Consider the following 19,662-nt stretch of genomic DNA (forward strand, 5'->3'; position numbering starts at 1 on the left):
GGATGGACTATACCATTCATACGACCCATGAAGGTAGTTGGAGCATTGATAATCCCAAAGGGGAAAACCACAAACTCATAATGACCGCAACGGGTTCTAAAGGACATTTTTGGGATATCTTCTTATTTTACTCTTATTTGATGATACTTGGATCACAAATCTATTTTAGAGAACATTGTGGATCCCTTGACTTGATCGAACAAGTTGTCGATCCTTGGTAGAGGGTACTTATTTTTAGCAATTAGCTTATTATGTTGTTTGTAGTCAATGCATAGCCTTAGGGTACCATCTTTTTTCCTGATAAACAACACAGGGGCTCCCCAAGGAGACACGCTTGGGTGAATATATCCTTTATCGATCAAATCTTGCATTTACATTTTAAGTTCAGTTAACTCGGGTATACTAATTCAGTAAGGGGTCTGTGACAGTGATGCAGCTCCTGGAATTGATTCTATACTGAAATCAATATCCTGCTTGGGAGGTAATCCAAGTATTTCCTTTGGAAACACATCAGCAAATTCTTGTACTACTGGCAAGTTTCCTAAGGAGACATACTTATATTTGGATTTAGTAAATCCCACCTGGACTACGTATATTAAACATCCTTTACGTATACATTTTCCTAAATAGGAGGTAGTATTGGTTGCAGTACCATAGGTATTTTAACTCGTTACAGCTCATGTCTAACACCCTCTTTATCAAGGTAGCTAATGGTATTTTGTCTACGGTTTACTAAAGACCAATCTTCCTCCAACCAATGCATCTCAATTAAAATGTCATAAGATCCCAAAGGAAACAACCTACATCGATTGATTGGCATGATATTTTAGTGGGGAATTTATCTAATTTAGTTGTCACTCTTCTCTTTGCCCCAGTGGCTAATTGCACTAGCCAAGAATTTTTAATTTTGTTGGTTTGCAAGTGACATTTTCCAATGATTTTAGGACTATCATAGCTTAAACTAGCTCCTAGGTCTATCAAAACCAACACAGCATGATTAAACATTTTACCTTCAAACTCCATCATGGTTGGTTGGTATTATGCTTGATGGTCATCTAGGGAATCATTAATCATGGGTATGCTTTGTGCCTCTTCACCAACTGTGGACGCCTCCTAAATGTTGGCAGCTCGGTCCTTTCTAGCATGATGGGGGAAATTTTGTATAATGTAGCTCCCCACAACCCCAACACTGCAATGGAGGTTTTTTCAATTGATTGGGTTCTAATTTACTAGAGATCTCCATCTGTTTTGATTCATTCTGATATTTAAATTTCTGTTGACTTTTCCCAAAGACTTTATTTGGTTGATTCTTAGGTATATGTCGTGTATTTTCCACCTTTTACACTGTTCACATTCTGAAAGTGCTTCGACGCCTTTTTGTTAGGCCAAGACTTGTTTCCTTCTCCCTTGTGGTTCATCTACTAATAGTACATTTGCGCCTTCCTGATGGCTTCGTCCATAGTTTTGGGATTATCGAATTCCAATCACTCTTTCATAAAGTTGGGTAGGCTACTCATAAATCATTGCACTTTGGCATTTTCCTCCCAAATGTAAGGTACATACCTCAACAGTGATGTGAATTTGGCCACAAACTCATCCATAGAAAGTTGTCCCAATTGAAGGTCGTGAAATTCTTTTGCCTTATCATCATAAAATCGTTTAGTCAAGTATTTTTATATAAAATATTTTTGGAAATCTCCCCAATCACCTTTTTCTCATTGATGGCATGCACGTCTTAAATTCTTCCCACCATTGTGTAGCCTTGCCTTGAAGCTGGTGAATTTCCAATCTTGCTTTCAAATTGTCATCATATTCATAAATTTGAAAATATTTGTTGATGTTAATCAATCAAGCTTTAGCAGCTTCCTCCATTTCTCCATCAAAAATTGGAGGTTTTATTTTTTTGAATTCCCCTTTTAACTCGGGATTTTGTTTCTTATTATTTTGATGGTCTGATGTGTTATCAATTTTTTCCTCATTTCCACCGTTATTTTGCTCCAAACACTGAGTATGGCTTCCCTCGGGTGCATTCTCACCTCCCTGCCTTAGTTCCTCATTCTATTCTTCATTACTAGAGCTAGGTATTGAAGATCTATGGTTTTGGTGATTTGACAAGCTCTTCAGTATTCATTCCTAATCTCGCATTAATTTCTCATTATCTTCCCATAGATTGACCATCTTGGTTCTCAACTGTTGAATATTTTCCATTATCATAGTAGTGGTATTTTGATGGTTTCCTTCCAACTGTACCCACACCTCCGGTTTAGCACCTGCACCCTTATAGAGCTTGATTCTATTGACGGTCATATGGGCCATGTACTTCCATCTCCACTACGAATCATGTTTCTTTTCCTTCACTCTCTTCTCTCTCTGATCTATCTATTTGTGATCACAACACATGCATCTATTAATTAGTTTCCCAAACCTAGCCTCAGTGTTGCAACCGGGCTCTAATACCACTTGTCACAGTCGTCTTCCAAATATCCAAAAAATAGTGAAAAAACAACTATGGGTAAATGCATTATTACCAAATTTATTTAATTTTTTCTTTTTAAAGAACAGCATATTAGATATAGTTATAATGTCTAACTTTCAAGTAATTATTTAATACAGTCACAAAGTATTTCCCAATACAATTGGTTAGGTCGCATATGTGACCTTATGTCTCACATCAACACCTTTATAACATTTCATAGCAGCACTTATGTAACATTAGTTTAGAAGTGATTTCCTTTGGGTTCAGAGACTCCGTTACCATGGGGGCGATTTGATTTACGCTTAATTTTATGACAGCTGTATCATTAAATCCTTTTGTACCATTCAATGCATAGGTAACTGGGTTTACAGTCTTCATTAATCAATTCACCTCACTGTAGTTTAGAGTTTTCTAGAATTTCGCCAGGTGAATTGTATTTGGTGTTTCTGAGTCTCAATACTTCTGACATCTAGCTTCATCCTTCTTGTACATGCATCATAGCTTCCATTGAACGGTGGAAATTGCAAGGGATGGTTAGAAATAACCGATCCCAACCCTATCTATTTCCAGTCTCGTCATTCTGCAACTCTCCCACGACAACGTTACTACTATGCTCTCAGGTCCTCTCTCAAATCCTTTCTAAATTCTTCTAAGTATTTCCTGTATCTTTTCCATGTTTCTATGGCAACAATGTATCTCTGGCTCATTTTAGGTCTCTTATACGTTACTTGGGCTCTGAATCTGAAGGGTCATACCATGCATTCAGCATTTCAGGTATAGTTTTATGTTTCTCTGGAGTTTCATTTTTCCATGGTGAAACCCTGGTTAACTTAGTTCCCTGTGGCTAGGTTTTATCACGCATATTCGCACCATACCTTCCGAGAAAACTTTCCAAGGTAAGTCTTTTCTAGGGTTTGAAATCATTGATTATTGTAATTTTGATTTTTCTAGTTCATTTTCTTACAACATCATTTTTGTTTGGGAACAGTTACAATCTCGACACCATTTCCTTTCACTTTTTTCCAGCGATTAAACTCATGGGTTATTCCTAATTCACTTGGAAACTTCACATGTTCCAAGTTCTTGGTCACTTCCCTTTCATGTGGCAATTTAAAAGGTATTTCAATGGTTAAGGGTTTCTTGACTATTGTGATACAATTTGTCTACATCGTTTCTGTACCGAGGGTTTCCACCTCTTTTAGGGATTATCTTATAGAATGAAATTGAGGGCTTATTTATGTAGAGGTTATGTTATGTATTTCCATTAACTTAGGAGATAGGAAGTTTCCTCTGCTTAGAAACTATGTAATACCTTTATTGTATATGCTTAGTCTTGGTATTGAAAGGTTTAAACACAATATGAATGGAGTTTCCCTGTGGTTACTTACATTTTGTCTAGTCTACTATTTTATTATGCCGTATGTTTGTAATAATAAAGAACTATACTGTATTTATGCTCGGTTTGTCTTTTTTGACTTGGATTGTTGTTTTATAGTGAATTTCTTCTTGCGATTCTTGACTCTGGCGATTTCATAGGTGATTATTCTATGTACTCAGTTCCATTTTAGGTAAAGAAAATTGGTTCTTTTCGTTTGTTAAATTTTAGTTCTTCCATAACTAAACAGGTATCAGTGAGGATGGAATCCAACCCTAGAATTTGTCCTAACTCTCGGTACAACCATCTATTAGAGGGAAAGGACTATCCTCCTCTCTGGTTCCAACCTAAAGGACGACTAAGCCACCCCCAAAATGCCACACTCATTTTCTTATCTTTTGAGGGTTTACATAGCAATCCTATTATGCATTGCAACCCAAATTTTATTAAACCTTTGCTTATTTTTTATTATTGGTTAACGTTGGTTATGGAAAGTATACATACTATGTGTATGAATAAGCTTAGCATGCTTTACATTTACAGCATTAGATATGCTATGCTACTGTAGCTATTCAAGTGAAAGGAAAGAACACTTCATTACTAAATTAATTTAACGACAGAATTTGATCCAATGCAAGCACTCGGGTTAGCCCTATTCAATCTTGATTTCTAGAATATCAATATATTTATGTCAATCAAATTTAATCCAAGAACAAGTCCTACTTTTAACCGGCTCAATCATATATCTTTAGAATGCCTAAAAAATCTAAATGTTGTTTAAAATAATCAGTGATTTTCAAATGATCCAACAAACAACGTAAATCAACAATTTAAACTTATATGTGTCACTTAGCCTTTCTAGAGATTTTTTTTGGGGAAACAGACTCTTAACCACCCAAACTGTGAGACTAGAAATAATGTCTAGGTCTCCCCTGAACCTCTTAGCTTCAAAAGTGATTAAATACAGTAACCATTTTAGACCTCATAGCCTTAGTTCAATCCATAATGTTCATTCAGGGTTCCACTGGTTGCCACCAACTCTAGAATTCCCTTGCAGTGCTTAACAACGTCTTGTTAGAGACTTCTTCTTTCTTGTGCCTTACTTCCTCTCCTCACCCTTGTGAGTTTCCCAAGTGAGGGATTTCGGAGGAAGTAACTCTCTAACCACCTTGAGCTTAACATCTTCTTTGTCAAGTATTTCCCGTTATCTCTTTAGCTAAACATTATTTAATAAATTATTAATAATAACACCATACATTCCTACATTCCTTTACGAGTCTATATCAAATTAAGTTATTGAGTTTTATATGAAACAATAAAAGTAAGTAAAGTAAAAGCTAGTAAATGTAATTGTTGGTTGTTTATATGCTCACGAGTGTTACACGATCTCTAGGTGTTATTAGCCTCAAGTGATTTTGATAGCTTAAATGCTCTTGGATTGCAATTACTTGAACCACAAGTTGAGCCTACCAATCAAACTCACATTAAGTCAAACAAAAAAATATTATATTATATTATATTTTAAGTCACATTAAAAATATACACCTATTTAAATAATTAAAAATATTTCCTTCTTAAATATAAAATCTATATTTTCATATTATAAATTCTCATTCATTCAAATTCTAATATTATATTATATTATAAATCATATTCCAAAATACTACTTATTATAATTAAAAGTAATATATATATATATATAATCTTTATTTTAATGTTACAAATTTTCCTATAATATTAAAAAAATATTAATAATTAAAATAGTTCACAGGGTCTTGCATAGATGGTGATTGGGGTGCTTTGTTAAGGCACTCTTTGATCTGAAGTCACCCTGTTAAGGCACTCTTTCATGTGAAGTCATCGTTCAATTCCCCCCAACCCCCCCCTGTAAGGACTTGCGGTCTGAGGAACGACCACCACGCAACGTACGACTTGTTTGGTGAGCAAACAAGTTGGAAACATGACGAGCGAGCAGCTTAACGAAGGTGTGCGAGTTACATGGATAAAATACGCATAAGGAAGGTTAAGCGATGGCTTGTTTATAGCGTGGGGAGCGTTGAACATAACCCACGGCTGACCTTGTATGAGCAGCGACTTGGGCAAAGATTGTTGGCCGACCAACAATAGAAGAGAAGTTGTGATGGTATGAGGGCGTTCAACACACGGTGGACGAGTCGGCTTGGGCAGCTCGACTCGCCCCACCATTCATATAAGTAAACGAAGGCGTTGGAGCTTGGAAGCAAGTCATTCGAACTTCATCATTCGAGCATCAAGTAAAGAGGTGCGAAGAGGTGTTAGAAGGCCAAGAGGAGGCGCAGGTCTATGCGCCCATTCTCGGGCAGCAGCGCACGGTGATCGCACAAAAGACTTGGATGTTGGGTGAGGGCGCGGGTAGGAGCGCCCGTCGTTCAGACAAAGAGCGTGGGTGGAGACTCGGGTGAGTCGCCCGCCCGACATGTAAAGTAAAATGGTGGAAGCTTTGGTGAACCCACCGTGCGAAGGAGTAAATGAGGGTGTCTCGGGTAGCTTAGGTGAGCGCCCACCCGTCGTGCAAGGCTAAACACGGAGGTGGAAAAGGGGACTCGGGTGAGGTCGCCCACCCGCCGTGTAGAAGTAAACGAGGGTGACTCAGGTGACTCGGGTAGGTCGCCCGCCCGTCGTGCAAGGTGAACGAAGTTCGGTTGAGGAGTGTGGTTACCGGTCTGGTGTGAGGGCACGCCCACCCAACTCGGGCAAGAAACTTGGTTGGCACACGAAGGTGTGGCCTTGATGTAAAATTGGCTAAGTATGAAATTTGGTGTTTCCAAGTATACTTGTAAAGCTTTGTAAACATTGAAAGACTGTATAATATATTATTCAAGAAGACTCATTGTTCAGGGAGTTGCCCCTCCCTTTATACTGTACAATTGTGTTCTTCATGTATAATTGCTGATGATAACGAATGTGTATGGGTGTTCATTGGTATAAAGGAAACATAATAATACTTGGTTGCGAAAAATAAACTAAGTAGACTATTGGTTAGGCATAGTCCATGAACATAAGTATTGGTGAAAAGAAAGTGTTCAGTGGTGCCGCACCTCGCCAAGTATGCTTGAAAGACTACCGTAGGCCTGGGGGTGTGATAGTTGGTATCAGAGCTAGTCTGAAGACTTGGAGAAGTCTTGCAGGAAGCTAGGTGAAGCAAGTGCATATACACTTGACAGTTGATGACAGTGGAAGCAAGTACTTACAGGTGAAGGAAGTTGGTTTCACATACAAGTGGAACAAGAGCTGGTTCATGGTTGCAGGGGACTTGGTGAAGCTGGTGAACTGAATCAAGGAGTTGATTCTACAAAGACCGAATACTTGAAAGGAAGTTCAAGCTTTGTAGGTGATAGGTGGAATATCAGGGTGATTCAGGTGAATAGTGAAATAGGTTTAGCAGAGGTGAAGCTTAGTGCTTGGGCCAAGCTGAACGACAAGGCATGGCAGGTTTGGAAGAATGTGAAGGGAAGCCCTTGCTTACCTTATACAGGTTGAAGCGGATGAAAGAAGAGAATCCCCGGATTCGAGGTAAGCTTGAAGTCTTGGAAAAGAATGTTGAAAACGAACTTCTTCAACTTGGTTGGACAATGGAACAAGATGAATTTGCAGATTGTGCTAACAAGGAAGAGGAATTCGTGATGAATGAGGATGTTGCATATGTGACAACGATGGAGGACGAACTTGAAATTGATCAAGTTGGACCAGGATCGTGCAGTTTGCAAACATGGATGGATGGGGATAGTCACATGGAGTAACCTCATGATGATTATGTAAGTACTATTGATACTTGTGTTTCACTTGAACATTTGGTAGATGGACCGTATGCAGGGAAGGGCAAAATCAGTTTGTCAATGCTAGGGAGGATCTTACCATGGATGACTACGATGAGACCTTTTATGGAGAAGCAGGGATTATCGATTGTTGCAGGACTTGTTGGGGTTGTTTGTGACTTTATGATAGAAGGTACAAGGGCCTGTGACAAGGGAAGAACATGATGATCATTTCAGATGAATGGGTCATGCTTTAGCCACATGGAGAATTGGCTAAGTGCCCGGCATGACTCACGGACAGATTGGAGGAGGGCACACACTTGAGTTTGATGATAATTGGGTGGACTTCTCATGGCCGAGACCAAGAGCAAGTCTTGGTGGAACCTTTAGTGGGGGAGCTATGATGGAAGGGACTCATAATGATGATGATATGGTTGGGTTACCAAGTTCACTAGACCGAAGATTGCAGACTTGGATGGGGATGACCGATTGTTGTGATGGGTCTACTTGGTTGGACAACATGGGCAACTTACTCATGGACTTCAGGTTGGATACATGGAGCATGGCAGTCTTATGCAGGGACATGATGCAGGAGCACTTGTAGAGGTGTCACTTATGGGCATCCAATGAGGAGTGCCAAGGCAGGGATGTTGTGCAGGTGGATTTGCTGGTGACATGGATATGTTTTGTTTATGAGCCGATGGAGAGGTTGTGCACTCTTGTACAATAAGGCCATGGACTTGGATGGAGTTGTGAGCAGACTATGGAGCATTCCTACTACATGGAGAGCTGAGGCATCTTGCAGAGACCTTTGGGCCGAGACTTGTATGCTTGCTGAGATGTTGGTTGGAGATGACTCATGGAGCTCATGATGACATGAGGTTGTGACTTTTGGAGACTTCACATACGGTGGACTTAGAGGATCTGATGAATTGAGGAGCTGAGGTCAGAGACTTTGATGCAGAATGGGGTGCATACTTTCGAGTACATGTATGGGTGTGGCTTGAAAGAGTGACTTGATGTGGAGGATCGATATGAGACACTTTGGAGTGATGGAGTTACAACGATGATGATGCCTTGGTGGCAACACTTGGGCATGGGTTGAGCCGAGACTTAACCACTTTGACACATGGGAGTTGATTGATCTATGATCATGGGCAGCACATGGATAGATGAGACAGGTGTATGCTTGTTTCTATGGGAGAACTGAGGGATGGCACATTACAGATATGATGGAGGTTGCTTCATGGACCTGGATGTGGCACATCGAGAGTCAGAGTTTGATGAGATGGTATATTCATATGGAGGAGATACACATATGGATGATGATGTTGGGATAGATGTGGCTGATTACATGTAGCACATTGACACAAAACATCATGGACAACATGTTGCAGACGAGATGAGGACTACTTCATGGACATGAGCTTGGCTTACACTTATATGGAGATGGATTCTTGATCGTGTTGATGATGTGATGGAATGTTCAGAGAAACAACTGATGGTGGCATGAGGATGTGCATTCTCATGGTTTGAGGATCTATGATTATGGGCAGCACATGTATAGATGAGACAGGTGTATGCTTGTTTCTATGGCAGACTTGAGGGATGGCACATTACAGATATGATGAAGGTTGCTTCATGGACCTGGATGTGGCACATCGAGAGTCGGAGTTTGATGAGATGGTATCTTCATATGGAGGAGATACACATATGGATGATGACGTTGGGATAGATGCGGTTGATTTCATGCAGCACATTGACACCAAACATCATGAACAGCATGTTGTAGACGAGATGAGGACTACTTCATGGACCTGAGCATGGCTTACACTTATATGGAGATGGATTCTTGATCGTGTTGATGATGTGACAGGATGTTCAGAGAAACAACTAATGGTGGCATGAGGATGTGCATTCTCATGGTTTGAGCGTGACAATTGGATTAGCCACCCAACTAGTTCAAATATGGGGGTCGACAGTGTGTAGATATGTGTTAGCATTTGTTGGAGTATCATGGCAGCAGTTCACACGATGACAATACATGATGTGGTTGACACGATATGTTGCAGTGGACGTATAGCTTGAGATGGAGGGGCCAACCTTCGACGATGGGGAGCAGCATGTGGAGATTGTGACAGGATGGTCGATGATCATGGATTGAGATGATTTCTGATATATGACATACCGATGGGGTGTATACCTTGGTATGGTGATCTTGGTGACAGATGGTTGCCAGGATGAGATATTGTCGAGGACGACAATGATTTCAAGTGGGGGAGGATGTAAGGACCTGCGGTCCGAGGCACGACCGCCACACAATGTGCGACTTGTTTGGTGAGCAAACGAGTTGGAAACATGATGAGCGAGCAGCTTAACGAAGGTGTGCGAGTTACATGGATAAAATATGCATAAGGAAGGTTAAGCAATGGTTTGTTTATAGCATGGGGAGCGTTGAACATAACCCACAGCCAACCTTATATGAGCAGCGACTTGGGCAAAGATTGTTGGCCGACCAATAATAGAAGAGAAGTTGCAATGGTATGAGGGCGTTCAACACATGGTGGACGAGTCAGCTTGGGCAGCTTGACTCGCCCCACCATTCATATAAGTAAACGAAGGCGTTGGAGCTTGGAAGCAAGTCATTTGAACTTCATCATTCGAGCATCAAGTAAAGAGGTGTGAGGTGTTAGAAGGCCGAGAGGAGGCGCAGGTCTATGCGCCCGTTCTTAGGCAGTAGTGCACGGCGATCGCATGAAAGACTTAGATGTTGGGTGAGGGCGCGGGTAGGAGCTCCCATCATTCAGACAAGGAGCACGGGTGGAGACTCGGGTGAGTCACCCGCCCGACATGTAAAGCAGAACAGTTGAAACTTTGGTGAACCTGCCATGCAAAGGAGTAAATGAGGGTGTCTCGGGTAGCTCAGGTGAGCGCCCGCCTGTCATGCAAGGCTAAACCCGGAAGTGGAAAAGGGGACTTGGGTGAGGTCGCCCGCCCGCCATGTAGAAGCGAACGAGGGTGACTCAGGTGACTCGGGTAGGTCGCCTGCCCGTCGTGCAAGGTGAAGTTCAGTTGAGGAGTGCAATTGGCGGTCCGGTGTGAGGGCGAGCCCGCCCAACTCGGGCAAGGAACTTGGTTGGCACACGAAGGTGTGGCCTTGATGTAAAATTGGCTAAGTATGAAACTTGGTGTTTCCAAGTATACTTGTAAAGCTTTGTAACATTGAAAGATTGTATAATATATTATTCAAGTAGACTCATTGTTCAGGGAGTTGCCCCTCCCTTTATACTATGCAATTGTGTTTTTCATGTATAATTGCTGATGATAATGAATGTGTATGGGTGTTCATTGGTATAAAGGAAACATAATAATACTTGGTTGTGAAAAATAAACTAAGTAGACTATTGGTTAGGCGTAATCCATGAACATAAGTATTGGTGAAAAGAAAGTGTTCGATGGTGCCACACCTCGCCAAGTACGGTTGAAAGGATACCGTAGGCCTGGGGGCGTGACACCCCCCCTCCCTCCCCAACAATCGGGATGATGTATTGGACATGATGAGGATGTAGTCCTGCCAAGCTTATAAAAAAAATATTAAAATAATTAAATGTATGCACATAAATAAAAAATATGAGAGAGCATGTTTTAACATTTTAATACGAAGAACGTGAATTATAGATAAAATATATCAATGTCAGCTACACATATGTTATACCAATATAGGTTTAACTCTGGTTCTACCAAGCCCTGAGAGGAATCAAATCTCTCAAGATGCAAATCTCTTTTTGAGTCCAGAACTTGAAGAAATTTAATTTCCTCTTAGTTGTTGGTAGATCTAATGTTAGATGGACCTATGTTAGTTTTGATCACACAAATAATATATTTGAGCTATAAGAAAATGGTTATTATTAATATTGTGTCTCTCTTTAGACACAGAAACACACATAATTTATGGATATGATTACAATATTCATGCATGAGCTTTAAGTTATCTTTTATTCTTAAATTTTAAAAGTGATTTGCATCTTGAGAGATTTTCTTATAATTATTCGTCCATAATTAAAATACTTCAATTTGTACATTAATTTTACATACCTTTATATACCTATATAAAGTAACCAAAAGCTAAAAAAAAAAACCATTTTAGTATAAAGAAGAAAAGTAATTTCTTCACTACTTATTATGGAGACGAGTAAAAAAAAATAGTTTACTTTTAATATGAGGAAGAAATGTAATGTCTTCACTTTTAATAGGAAATAGTATTATTGATATTACATGTTGTGTAATTCATTCTACATTCACTTTACAAGTGATATTTAAAACAAACAAATATTAATAACAAACAAATATTTTATTGTTAACCATGACTAAAATATTTCAATGTCCATGTTAAATAACATAATTTTATATCTACTTTATCTATAGAAAAATAAAATAATTGAAAATTAAAAAATTCTTATTTTTTCACTTTCTATAACTAGGGAAATGTGTAACTTATTTCCGTTGATATATAAGATTCAAAAAATATCAATAACAAATAAAAGTTTAACGTGGGTTGAGTAAAATGTTTAAACATGATATATATATAGAGAACATTTTTTATTCTTTCAATGCTTAATATGAAGTTGATATGAAATATTTTAGAAAATATTAATAATAAAAATAATTAAATGTATTCAAGAAAAAATATGAGGGTCATGTTTTAACATTTTAATATACAAAACATAAATTATAAATAAAATAGTTCAATGTCAACCACATATATATTATATTGGCCTGGATCAATCTTAACACTGGATCTAACAAGCCCCAAGAGGGATCAAATCTTTTTTCACTCTAAAAGAAGTTTGCATCTCAAGAGATTTGATCTCTGTGGTACTTGGTAGATCAAAATTAATATATATATATATATATATATATATATATGTGAGAGAGATTTTAATATTATATTATACTATAAATCCTATTCCAAAATAAGCATGTATCTATATAATTAAAAATACTACCTACTTACATATAATTAATTACTATAATATTTTATATAATTTTATTTTAATATATATATATATATATATGTAACTAAGAATATAACTCTCAATTTATACTATGATATAATATTCTAATATTATATTATATTCTAAATCATATTCCAAAATATATATATATATATAAAATTAAAAATACTACCGATTTTGATATAATTAAACTATAATTAATTATTATAATATTTTATATATTTTTATTTTCATATTTAAATAAATAAATATATATATATATATATAGAATATAAATTATAATATTATATTATAAATTATATTTCGAAATAAACACTTATTTATGTGATTAAAAATATTGCTTACATAAATATAATTAATTATTATAATATTTTGTATATTTTTGTTTTAATATTATAATTTTTTTTTATATAATTCTTATTTATTTTTTTATAAATTAGTTTAAATTTATTTTAATTAGGAATCTACAAAATTCTTAGAGGGATCAAATTTCTTTTTACTTTAAAAGAGGTCTACATCTCAAAACATTTAATCCCTCCCAACCTTTGATAAATCTAGAATTAAGATGAATCTAAATTAGTTTTACAATAACCAACAATACTATTATACTATTTACTATATAAATTATTACAAACAATAAAACATAAAATTACTCAAAATTTTCTTATGGAAAAAAATCATATTTATAAATAATATAATTTATTAAAAATATATTAATTATTTGACAAAATTATATTATTTATTCGACAAAAGAAATCTTTTATCCTAATATAACGAACATTGAGAAAATGTGCACTTGTACCTAGAAATTTATGTTTCATTAGTTGAATGTCATAGATATTCTTCATATAAATAGGGCAAGGTATATCGTTTGTATAAATTGATGATTCTCTTATGTTGTATAAAGCAGGCAACCAAACATAAATATGCTCAAAGTAAAAGATTGCCCATGAGTGATAGAGAGAGTAAAGAGTTGTCATGTTCATAAGTAATATGGTTTATTAAAAGTAATATTAATTATTTCATCTATTATTAAATATGATGAAAGAAATCTTTTATACTAATATGACATAGATATGTGAAATAAATACTTTATTATAATATGATGAGCATTGAGAGGTTGTTAATATGACATAGAATATGTGAAATAAATATTTTATTCTAATATGATGAGCATTGAGAGGATGTGCACTTATACATAGAAATTTATTTCCCATCAGTTGAATGTCATATGACATAGATATGTGAAATAAATATTTTATTCAAATATGATGAGCATTGAGAGGACGTGCACTTATACATAGAAATTTATTTCCCATTAATTGAATGTCATAGATGATCTTCCTATGAATAAGGCAAAGGCGAGCTATATAGTTGATATACTATATAATTTGATGATATATGAGATTGATTTTCATAGATATTCTTCACAACATGAGGAAAACTACCTAGGTTGTATAATGGGATGATTCTTTACTGCATACCTATATGTTTGATATATGAGATTGATCTGTAGTGTATTGAAAGTGCAACTATTTTTTTCATGCAAATTGTTAACAAAAATTAACATGTTTAAATTTCGCTTAATATTAATAAAACTTTATAAATAAAATAAATTAGTACCTTGGAGAAGTTTTGAAAATTACATTAGTGTGCAAAAGTTAAAATTAGTACCTTGGAGAAGTTTTGAAAATTACATTATTGTGCAAAAGTTAAAATCATAGAGACAACATTTATAGATAAAATCACAAGTATATCTCTGAAAACTTCCACCTACATGTCGTTAGGTAGCCAAGGAAATAAACTTTCATCCATTAGTTTAAATAGCTAAAATATTATAACCTATTCTAGTGTATAAACCTGAACTCTTCACAAATTTGATATTTATTTTTATTGGAAATTCAAAAACTGTTTGACTTCTATGTTACAAGTTTTAATTAATTTTTTAATTTTTTTTATTGAAAAGTATTGTATCAGGTAATGTTATATTTAAAAATATTAAAATGATAATTTAAAATAACAAATTAATAATAATACTAATAAAATATTAATTTCAGTTATAATTAAAATATTTCAATTTGCAATTTAAAATAACAAATTAATAATAATAATAATAAAATATTAATTTCAGCTATAATTAAAATATTTCAATTTGCAATTTAATTTTACAAAATTTTATATAAAAATATAAAGTAACTAAAAGTATTAAAAAAAAATAGTATAAAATAGAAATGTAATTTCTTCACTATTTAATATGGATATGAATAAAAAAAAATTACTTTTTACTAAAAGGGAGAAATGTAATTTCTCAAATACTTAATACAAAGATGATAGGAAATAGTATTATTGATATTACATGATGTATAATTCATTTTATATTTAGTTTACATGTGATATTTAAAACAAAAATATTTGTGTCTATGGGTGGTAGCACAATTGGCAATAGTGATGGAAAGTTTAATCGACCGAAAAGAAAAAAAAAAAAAATAATAATAATAATAATAATTAAATTAAATAAATAAATAAATATTTTTGTGTCTATATTAAAGAATATAATTTTATATCTACTTTATATAGAGGGAAAAAAATTATATATATATATATATATATATATATATAATCGACATTGAAATATTTTATTTATAATTTAGGTTATATGGGATCTACCAAGCCTATAAAGGATCAAATCTATTTTCACTCTAAAAAATATTTGCATCTCAAGAGATTTAATCCCTCTGGTATGTAGATACAAAATTAAAATAAATTTAAACTAATTTAATTTATCAACCTTTTTATTATTTTTCTAATTATTCTTTATTCTCTGTCTAATTATTATATTCTATGTTTAATATATTTCATTTCTTTTCTTGTATTTAATATTAAAAGAAAATAATTTTTTCAGAACATTAAAAGAAAATAATTTAGGTCACCCCATTCAAACAATTAAAATTCATACTTCAATAGGTGTAGTGCTTTTGTATATGTGTAAGTGTGCGATTTAAAAAGACAGCAAATGCATAACATCAAAAAAGACATTATTAGAATACCATTTCTGTTTAATCATTATTATATTATCTAATTTCAATATTTCATTTAGCATATAAAAACCTTCTTTCAACCTCACGCAAACACTCTTAACAATATTCGAAATAGTATCAAATTATTTTTCCTTTTATACCTAAATCTACATCATTAATAACCAGTGAGAAGGTGTTCCCTTAATGAATATAATTAAATCAAAACGCTAAGATATCATGTGATTAAAGTTTATTTAACGTTTTACTACTTCATCTTCATCTACTTCATAAGCTTGAAAGAATTTTTTTGCCAAACTGCGATGTCTTTTACTTCATAAGCTTGAAAGCTTCAGCACGCAGTGACCAAATACCTCTCAGACATCAAAATAGGTCACACATGATCCAAACAATACATCTAACTCTTTTTTAAGTGTTTATATGTTTTTTACATTTAATAAGTCTTATTCTCTAAAGAGGAAATAGAATTTTTTACTTAAATCTTGTAAAATAATTCAAAAAAAAAAATTGTTTTGTTGTTTAAAACATATTTTTAAATATGTAAATGGATTCAGTATTCTAAAAAAAATTTTGGCATATTGGAATTTTACAAATCAACTTAAACTCAAGTTTTTTAAAATTTTTGTCCCATTTTGATTAAAACTAACCAAAAAAAATGTGATGAAAAAAGTCATTTCATCTATAAGTTAGACTATGCTTTTATGTATAACATGCAGATGAGGATGTACTTAACAACCCTGATTCATGTATAGTATGCATATAAAATATGAAATCATGTTGTGATTGACATAGTCATCTTAAGTTAAAAAAAAACGTTTCATTGTTTTGGGTAGTTCTAGTTAGTTAAATGACCAAACCAATTCATAAATAATTCTTTTGTTATATATACATATGGTAGAACAATCATTTAAGCTCCTTTTTGAGGTAGGCATTATGTGAGTGTTTGAAGTCTTTTTTATTTTCTAAGAGAATATCATTAGCAAAAAACTGATCCATTCTTTATTTATTAAATAATTTAATTTAAGATAATTTATGAGGGATAGACTAATTGGTTTGCATGGGATTTAGCTCCTATTGGATTTCAGGTTCAAATCTTATGAAAAAAAAAATTAAGAATAGAAGTAGCTCCACCACTTTCCCATAATTACAATTCCAATGAAAATTAAACATCTAATAGTAAATTGATTGTTTTTCTTCTATCCAATAAGCATCTAATAGTAAATTGATCGTTTTTCTTCTATCCAATAAACAAGCTAATTCTGCCTTAACCTCAACTTAATCACAAAAAATTAATAAAATAATTTAATTTAAAATAAATTTTGGCTTCTCTTTAAACTAAAATTCTCACTTGCCAAAAATAAAAAAATGATAAATTTTGAATTACTCTTTATACCAAAATTTTCACATAAATCACTTCTTTGTCTGATTGATATTGCAGATCCTGTACAAAGCTAATAGTCTTGACTCCTGCTCATGGCAAGGCAAGGTTCTTATAACACGTAATGTCAACAATAATTCATAGGTTATCTCTTTCAAAAGAAATTGTCATGAGAAGCCATAAGTTATCTCTTTCGAAAGAAATTGTCATGAGAAGCCTCGCGCCCACCGTGGTTTACCAAAATATGAATCAAGCCTAGTTGATATATTTATCAACGATGCCACAGGCCATTTCCTATAACTCTCAGCCATCATATCTCCCCCAACTTTTTTCCGAGGTGGGGCTCATTCGATGTTTGTTGGGTGGAAACCTCATTAGTTGACTCATTATTTATTGAATAATGAATGCCGTTTATTACACATTCAGTTAGGTTGGTGGGAGCATATTGAACCAAGTTCTTACGGGATTTACCATACCAACAATGAACCCAGTAACAATAGAGTTTAAAACCTATCTCCTGCCTCTAAATGAACACTACCCAAGTATATTACTTCAACCATACAACCCTAAAGTCAAGAGGGAAGGTACATAGTTCGACAGACACTACCCTATTTCAAACTACAAGCCAAAACCCATTATCAAGAATGATCATTCAAAGAGTACAACGACCAAAAAAAATGCCCCTATTTCAAACTACAAGCCAAAACCCATTATCAAGAATGATCAATCAAAGAGTACAACGAAAAAAGAAAATGCCCCTATTTCAAGCTACAAGCCAAAAAAATGCCCCTATTTCAAACTACAAGCCAAAAAAGGCCCCTATTTCAAACTACACGCCAAAACGCATTGTCAAGAATGACCGATGTAGAAAAAAAAATAACAAAACCAATGAAAGGGATCATCGTTTGCAAATGAAGGGGATCATCATTTACAATTGCACATAGTTGGACAGGCGAAACCCCTATTCATATTTCAGATACAAGCTGAAATCTATTATCAAGCATGATCAATCAAAGTATATGAAGATGGAGCAATCAAAGTGTATTAAAGGTAGAAAACTGAAGATGGAACTCTTACTCAGGTGTTTCACAGTTTCGCACAACCATTTACAGGGCAAAATAAAATATGGCCTCCTCATACTTACATGTCCAATGTCCAACACAGTTACAATAGGGACGGGATGTTAAACAACATAAACAAGTCAGAATCGTGGAAGATGGAGCAGGACGAGATCCAAAGAAAATAGATACAATGTTGAATTGGTTCAAAGAATTCACTGATACCAATAAATTTCAAGGAAAGGATTCCAGTCCGACATCTATAATATTGCTTCTCCCATTACAAACCCATGGTCAAGAGGGAGAGATCATCATTTGCAAATGGTTACACAGACACAACCCCTATTTCAAAATACAAGCCGTAATATATTATCTGCATGATTATTCAAAGATTCTGAAGACAAAAAAAAAACTGAAGATAGAGGAATATGAGGGTTGCCATACTCAGAACTCTGACTCCAGTGCTTCACCCAATCACTGGAAAGTAAAATCTCACTTCCTCATGACTGCATGTCCAATGTTCAACATAGTTACAATAGGTACATGATCCTAAACAGCATAAACAAGTTGGGAGTTTTGGGTGCAGAAACTTCTCTAAGTATCATATTTATTTTTATTTCTTGATGTTTCAGATCCATAAGTCCATCATCAGCAAGAGATCCTCAAGAGCGTGTTATATGGAGTAACAAGAGATCCTCCAAAGTCATGGAAACAAAATAGATACAAAGTTGACTTGGTTTAAACAATTCACAAATATGAATAGATTTTAAGGATTCCAATCTAAATGCATTTACTCATATGATAGATCTTAAGGAAAGGGTTCAATCGAAATACATCTACTCATATGATATGGATAGAAGATAAAGGAAAGGATTCAATCTAAATGCATCTATCCATTTATTCAAGGAGTTGGAAAAATGTTGAAATCCACCCCTAGCCATCATCTATCCATGTGTCCAAGAAGTTCAAAAAATGCTGAAATCCACCCTTAGCCATCATCTCTCCATATGTTCAAGAAGTTGGAAAAATGCTGAAATCCACCCTTTGCCATCTTCAAGCAATTAAGTAGGAAATCATGTGGTTCAAAGATCATCATAGACATGCTATGAGATTCCATAGACATGTTGTGAGATTCTTACTTCTTGCCTCAATTTCAGCTCCAAACACCAAATTTATGACACACTGAGACTGATCAATCTACACAATCAAGCTTGGGAATGAACATAGACAGCACAACATCCCACATCGTCCAACATTTAAAGGCCCTTAAGAAAAGTATGGATGAACTATAAGAACACTTCTAGAGAGTCTATTTCTGTAGTGAGAAAATATTATCAGGCATTAACAGAAATAGCATTACTGAGTATTACAAGGCAAGTCTAGCAGGCGTCTGCACCATAGAGACGGTGCAGAGATGAAATCTGTTGCCTTCGAAGGCATACCCACTTTACTGATCCAGTGTTACCCAAGGAAGGTACTAATAGTGGAGATATTGTATGCAAGTCCCTCACATTTAGTCCTGTATTTTTTA

This window comes from Pinus tabuliformis, chromosome 2_1, assembly GCF_031772625.1.
Source record: "Pinus tabuliformis cultivar Carrire ecotype Pingquan chromosome 2_1, CPIR1, whole genome shotgun sequence".
NCBI lineage: Eukaryota > Viridiplantae > Streptophyta > Pinopsida > Pinales > Pinaceae > Pinus > Pinus tabuliformis.